The sequence below is a fragment of the Pseudorca crassidens genome, chromosome 6 (genome assembly GCF_039906515.1).
Source record: "Pseudorca crassidens isolate mPseCra1 chromosome 6, mPseCra1.hap1, whole genome shotgun sequence".
Classification (NCBI taxonomy): Eukaryota; Metazoa; Chordata; class Mammalia; order Artiodactyla; family Delphinidae; genus Pseudorca; species Pseudorca crassidens.
The window spans coordinates 93,348,778-93,356,482 of record NC_090301.1 but is presented as its reverse complement, the minus strand read 5'-3'; positions in this window follow the sequence as shown (position 1 = coordinate 93,356,482).

Here is a 7,705-nt window from a genome sequence, read left to right as displayed (position 1 = left end):
CGTGTCTGCTCGCAGCAAGAAAGACCCAACGTAGCCAAAAATAAAATTAAATCTTTAAAAAAAAAAAAAGGGAAAAAGAAAGAATAGTTCAGTGATAAAACAGAGTCCTATTTCCTCTTCAAGGGATGTACCTAGCAATCTGAAACATATCTTTGAGTTCTGCAGGAAGTAAGGCTCCCACCCAGGTGGCGGATGGAATGATGATGTTGACCTTTCCTGACCTTCATGACTTCAGTCAACCTTTGCCCCAGTTCTGTCTGTGCTGAATTCTTCTCTGCACAAGCCCTTTCACGAATATGTATGTACCCTTAGCTTAAAACGTACCCAATTTTACTGTTTGGGGAGACACTGCTTTGGGAAAGATCCCTGGTGTTCTCTTTATTTGCTGCAATAATAAATCCTTCCTTCTCCCAGTCTTTGTCTTGGTTGTGTCTTTTGGCTGGACACGCACCAAGAGGCAAACCCAGTTTTGGGGTAACAGTCTGGGAGTCCCAGATGTCGTTTTAAAAAGTCATAGGTTTGGGACTTCCCTGGTGGTGCAGTGGTTAAGACTGTGCTCCCAACGCAGGGGGCCTGGGTTCGATCCCTGGTCAGAGAACTAGATCCCACGTGCATGCTGCAACTAAGAGTTCACATGCCACAACTAAGGAGCCAGCGAGCCGCAACTAAGACCTGGCACAACCAAATAAAGTCATAGGGTCAACTCACAGCAGAGGAAATAAACCCTACCTCTTGATGAGAGAAGTGACAAAAAGGCATGTAGGATGGAAGATAATGGTTGCAGTCATCTTTGGAAACAATTTACCACAAGCACAAATACCCAATAAAAATCCTCATTGAGGGACTTCCCTGGCCATCCAGAGGCTAAGGTTTCATGCTTCCACTGCATGGGGCACGGGTTCCATCCGTGGTCAGGGAACTAAGATCCCGCAAGCCACACAGCGCAGACAAAACAAAAAAAGTTAAAAAAAATCCCCACTGACTTTGCCTCCAAACCAAATCCTGAAGTTTCCCTCAGGATACTGAGGATTTTCTTCATCTTCATTACCACCACCCTGGTCCAAGCTGTCATCATCCTGTGTTGAACTGAAATGGCCTTCCTAACCGGTCTCGCAGCTTCCACTCTTGTTCCCATATCTTCACAGAGCCAGAATGATCTAAAAGATAATCAACTTATGTCATTTCCCATGCCCCAAATCCCTCAGTGACCTATTATTAAAATATCTTGGTTTACAAAACTCAGTCTAGCCCTGCCTACATCTCTGATCTTATGTCACCCCAGGACATTTGTGCTTGTTCTTTCCCTCTTTTTTGGAATGCTCTGTTCTTGACCAGCACCTTTATCTTTCATATAAATGCCACTTCAGCAGAAAAGCCTTTATGAGCCACCCAGTCTAATGTAGCCACCCAAACACAATCACTTTATCTCAATTTTCTGCTTATCATCACTATCAGATCTTTTGTTTGTTTATTTTGTCTGTACTACTAGAATACAAATTCCATGAGATCAAAGATCTTACCTTGCTTGTGGCTGTATTCCCAAGTACCCATTAGTTGTTCAACAAATATTTGTTGACTGTTTGAGAGAGAGAATCAGGAGAATCCTGGTTATTAATCTGGTCTGGACCTCTTCCCCTAAGTGCTGTCAGGAGATGGGAGGGAACTGGAACAGAAACATGATTCACATGCCCTGCTCTGGCTATCTTGGCACTTAGCTTAGTTCCTTAATGGCTGGGGCTGGGGCGAGGTAGGGGCTGGTCTTCAGAGATGGGCTGGTTGGTCACAAGAGGAAGTGGAATAAAATGTGCATATGAGTCCCCTGGGAAATCTGGTTAAAGTGCAGATCTTGATTCAGTAGGTCTGGGGTGGGGCTTGAGATTGCAAAAGTCGATGATACTGCTGGTACTTTGACCACACTTTAAGTAGCAAAGCACTAAGGCATTCGTATTTTCAGATAAATAACTCAAACCACATGGCTAGAGCTGGGACTTGCATTGATCTCTTGGGAGAAGGAGGTTATTATTAATCTTGGTTATGAGAAAACTCACAAGTAGTTGGGAATCATACATACACCTGGGGCATATCACTAGCTTTATTAACCCCACATGAAAAAACGGAAAAAGCTTATTCAAATAACTCGACAAAAGCCAACAAAACACTCAATTTGGGCCCCTGCAATGTCACATCAATACAATATATCCTTGAGCTATTCCTCTTCAATTGTTGTCTACATTATCCTACATTAAACTTTCACCAAGACATCATCATCCTTTGTGGTCATCTGTCAAATTTAGACCTTTTAAATACCCTTCCTATATTTGGGCAAATCCCACATTACAAGTCTTTCTACCCCAAAAGAGCAGCTGGGATGACTCAATTCTCAAGTTCACTTGCTCAGAAAAGCTGTGATCTGGACGTGCAATCTGGGGCTCCACCAGCCACCCTCACATCCGGAAGAATCTGATTAGGAAGAGAACAGGGGAGGAAGCAGGCTCTACACAGAATTCCTCGTTGTATCCATAGTTGGATTGTTTCTGTGTGCAATCCCAGGAGATTTCAAAACTGCTCAGTCTCATCTTCCTGAGGGTCTGTGAGCAGGTAACCTTGAATTAATTACTTTTCTGTTTAAACTGGCTGGAGTGGATTCTGCTGTTTGCGCTATTATCTTCTACCTGTCAGGACTCCATTTGGGATTTTACCTGGTCACTCAAGTCTACTGAGATAAAAATAACATCTGGGGGCTTCCCTGGTGGCGCAGTGGTTGAGAGTCCGCCTGCCAATGCAGGGGACACAGGTTCGTGCCCCAGTCCGGGAAGATCCCACATGCCGCGGAGTGGCTGGGCCCGTGAGCCATGGCCGCTGAGCCTGCGCGTCCGGAGCCTGTGCTCCGCAACAGGAGAGGCCACGGCAGTGAGAGGCCCGCGTACCACAAAAAAAATAAATAAATAACATCTGATGCTTCTTGAACACTTACATGTAGACACTGTACTGTTTATAGTGCTTAAAGTTATAAAAACCCAACTCAAAGGGGTTCAAGTAACCAAGGGAATTTATTGGCTCACTGTAATTGAAAAGATGAGGGATAGATGCTTCGGGTATGGCTGGATGCAGGGACTCTTAATATCAGGGTAAACTGTCTTCATCTGCAATCTCTTCTATCCTGCAGTATAACATAGTGTATACTGTACTATGTGACTTATTTGGTTTTGATCCTATACTGTCAAGTGAAGTGTTGTTGGTTATCTTCCCACGTAAACATTTTATTCCAATTCCTGAAGCTGTGCTATCCAAAATGGTAGCTACAAGCCACATGTAGCTAGTAAATTTATTAAATTTATTAATTAAAATTAAATAAAATAGCAATTCAGTTCCTCGGTTGCACTAGCCACATTTCAAATGTTCAATAGCCACATGACTTTTCACTGTCCAAAATCTTTATCACTTCCCGGGTCTTGCATGCTCTGACCCTTGCCTACCTACATCTCCAGGCTTACTTGGCACTTGCCTTCTCCCTGCCTAGGTTCTAGTCACACTGGACTTCCCTAAGTTCCTCGAACATGCCATGCTGTCTTGTCTCTGGGTTCTGTAAAGTGGTGATCTTCTGCCAGACACTGGGATTCTCCCCATCTGTGGCAGAGGTTGGTTAGTGTTTCAGCAAACTGTGGTAGGAGGTGGATGTGTCTCTTCCTTGGCACGTTGTCAGACTAGGTTTTCCAGCCCCTGCACCTAGATGCGCCATGTGTCTGAGTTTTGGCCAGTGAAATTTAAGTAGAAATGATGCATGCCCCTCTGTGCTTGGCCCCTAACACCTTCTAAGAGATTATCCCTGCTCTTGCTAATCAGAGTGGGGGGGCTAGAAACCAGGCAGTGGTCAGTATCACCAGACAGCTTGATACACATGCAGAATCTCATATCCACCCCCAGACCAACTTGAATCAGAATCTGTGTGTTTTTTTGTTGTTGGTGGTGGGTTTTTTTAAAAATTTATTTATTTATTTATTTATGGCTGCGTTGGGTCTTCGTTGCTGTGCGCAGGTTCTCATTGCGGTGGCTTCTGTTGTTGTGGAGCACGGGCTCTAGGCGCACGGGCTTCAGTAGCTGTGGCTCAAAGGCTCTAGGGCACAGGCTTAGTAGTTGTGGCGCACGGGCTCTAGAGTGCAGGCTCAGTAGTTGTGGCTCGTGGGCTCTAGGGCACAGGCTCAGTAGTTGTGGCACACGGGCTCTAGAGTGCAGGCTCAGTAGTTGTGGCTCGTGGGCTCTAGGGTGCAGTCTCAGTAGTTGTGGCGCACGGGCTTAGTTGCTCCACGGCACGTGGGATCTTCCCGGACCAGGGCTCAAACCCCTGTCTCCTGCATTGGCAGGCGGATCCTTAACCACTGCGCCACCAGGGAAGCCCAGAATCTGTGTTTTTAACCTGATCTCCAGGTGATATGTAGACATTGAAATTTGCTTGTTGGCTGCACGTATAGGATGTCAGGGAGATCTCCGGGATGCCAGGAAAAGGAAGAGCCACTAATGGGAGGATTCAAGAGTTCTTAACGACTGGATGGGGCAAAACCCCTCGCACAACCACCCCCTTACGCCTCTGACTGACATTCGTACGTGAAGTGAATGAGAAATAAACCTTTCTTGGGTTTAGCCACTGAAATATGAGGATTGTTTTTTTTCCCACGTGTAATTTACCCTCTGCCTGGAACATTTATTCTTCCCTCGCTACCCTCCAATTTCTGTTCATTTGTACTCACACTTCACATCCCACCTCAAGTATTTCTTCCTTCAGATAGCCTGCTCTTCCTCCAGAGCTCCTTAATTCAGTCCTCCAGACTAAGTCACTTCTGCCAGTAATAACTCTAATAATATCCTGTACTTTCTCTTCAAAGCATTAATCACAATGGTAATTATATGAGTAATTGGCCAGTTAGTTCCTTAATATTTTTCTACCCATCAGTATGTAATCTTCAGGGCAGGAAAAACATCTATGGCTTTTGTTTACTAATACATCCCCAGCTCCCACCAGTGCCTTTCTCAGTAAATATTTGTCTCGTGATTAAATGAAGAAATGATCTGGCTGAGTCAGAAGCTTTGAATCCTGAAAGGCACACGTATATTTTTCTCAAGCACAGTTTTGGCAGGCAGGGAGAAATAATAGCTAACATTTGTAAAACAGTTAATTATCACGTGCCAAGCACTTGCTAAACACTTACAAGGGTTCCTATTTAATCATCACAGTAGCCCTGAAAGGTAAATTCTATTATTGTCTCAGTTTACAGCGAGGCAACTGAAGTATCAGAGAAGTGAGGAAATTTGCCCAGGGTCACACAGCTAGTGAGTGTTGGCTGTATACCTGAAACAGGCAGCTGACTCCAGGGTTCATGGGCTTAACTGCTTACGTTACTGCTTTAAGCCTTGCCAAAGTAATGACTGCCATTTAAAAAAAAAAATTATTTTACTGAAGTATAGTTGATTTACAATGTTGTGTTAATTTCTGCTGTACAGCAAAATGATTCAGTTATACCTATATATGTATATTCTTTTTCATATTCTTTTCCATTATGGTTTATCACAGGATGGCTCCCTGTGCTATACAGTAGGACCTTGTTGCATCTTATCCATTGCATCTTATCCAGATGTTGTTGCATCTTATCCATTCTCTATATAATAGTTTGCATCTGCTGATCCCAAACTCCCAGTCCATCCCTCCCCCACCCCCTCCCCTTTAGAAACCACAAGTCTACTCTCTATGTCTGTGTTGATTGCCTTTTTTTTTTTTTTTTTGGCCGCACCATGTGGCATGTGGGATCTTAGTTCCCTGACCAGGGATCGAACCCGCTCCCCCACCACAGTGGAAGCTTGGAGTCTTAAGTGCTGGACCACTAGGGAAGTCCCTTGACTGCCATTTTTTATTTGTCTTATTCACCTGGATCTATAGGAGAAGCGAGAGAGGAGTGCCACCCTGTCTTTACTTATGAAAATTTGATTGTTGTGAGTGAAGCTTACAACATATTCAAATATTTCTTCTTCCCTTTTTTTTTATATTTATTTATTTTTTAATTTTTGGCTGCGTCGGGTCTTAGTCGCAGCACGCGGGATCACGGGATCTTTCTCTGCAGCGCACAGGTTCTTCGTTGTGGCGCCCAGGCTTCTCTCTAGTTGTGGGGTTCTGTAGGGTGCAGCACACGGGCTCTCTAGTTGAGGGCTTAGTTGCTCCACGGCATGTGGGATATTAGTGCCCTGACCAGGGATCAAACCCACGTGCCCTGCATTGGAAGGCAGATTCTTAACCACTGGACCACCAGGGAAGTCCCTCTTCTTTACTTTTTAAATTTCATGTGCATCTATAAGCCTCGTACAGTAACTAAATTATCTTCTTCTTGGTCTATAGGTGAGTGAGTATGCCTTCCATAAGCAACTTACTTTTTTTACGCTTCCCCTTTTTCACTCATGAAAAAGCAAGAACAGAGACTATTTTTTTATATAAGTAGACTGTTTTTTATATAAGTAGACTGTTTTTTATATAAGTAGCTTTGCAATATGTAAGTCATACAGCCTCCTCTGGTGGTAAACAGGTGCAAGTTTCTACGGAACAAAAAAATGTCTTTTTTTTTTTTTTAAAGCATGGTGTGGGATTTACATGTCAAGCTTCAGTAAGAAATACAGTTTGCTTTCCTTTTCAAGCAATGGTAAAGTCTGGCACTGAACCTTCCACCTTCCTATGAATATTGGAATACATTTGAGTGACCAGAGTTAAGAATTCAGTTTGTGATGGGTTTTTATCTGTGCAAATTGAACTAAAACCTTTGTAGTGGGGAACCTTTAACCTCATGACCCTAAAAACTCATTCAGTCTGCAAAGGACACAAGGCATTGTGGGGAAAAGAAAACTAAGTAGAGCTGCTGCTTTTCATCTTTTGGAGGAAAGAAAGCATAAACCCAGGAATTTAAATATATATATAAAATAAAATATTCACAGGATAGAATGGCCATGAGAAACTGTACTCCAGATGTGCCACTTTCCCTGACCAGCTGTCTTCCAGTCTCTTAGACGGAAGCTGGCACTGAGCAGCTTGGTGACACAGCAGCCACCGTGGTTTGCCCCCGTGCTGGGTAAAGGGCCGCAGGAACTCCGTCAGCAAACCTGAAGCAGCACATGGGAATGGGTCACAGAGGAGAACTGACAGATTGGAGAGGTAGAAAGCCAGAGAATTCATGGTCAGCCAACTGGGAGGGTTCCCCATCTCAGCCCAGAACGACTGTGAACCACCTGTCTGTCTGTGGTGACAAGAAGCTGGACTTTGAGAACTCACACTGGAGCCAAGCAGGTGGGTCAGGCTGTTGGGCTGGGGTTCTCCCAATGGTCAGAGACACACCAACCGAAACCTGGTCTTCATCTTCACTGCCTCCGGACCTGGGAACAGGCCCGGTGTCTACCGTCCCTCAGAGAAGAGCTCATGGCAGTGAGGCCCATCTTTCTGCACCGAAGAAGCCCATAAATCCTTGGAACCCAGCTCATGGGAAGCCTTTTATCTCTAGAGCGAGGTGGAGTGGTGGGCTTGGAAAAGAACAGAAAAGAACGGGACATAACTCATTTCATAGGTTGCCAGCTGCACACCAATAAACAAGCTTCTGCTCAGCGGGTCTGACTGTAAAATTGAGCTATAATTTCCATCAGTGATTCAGGTCCATTTGAAAAACAGGGCTGATGCCAC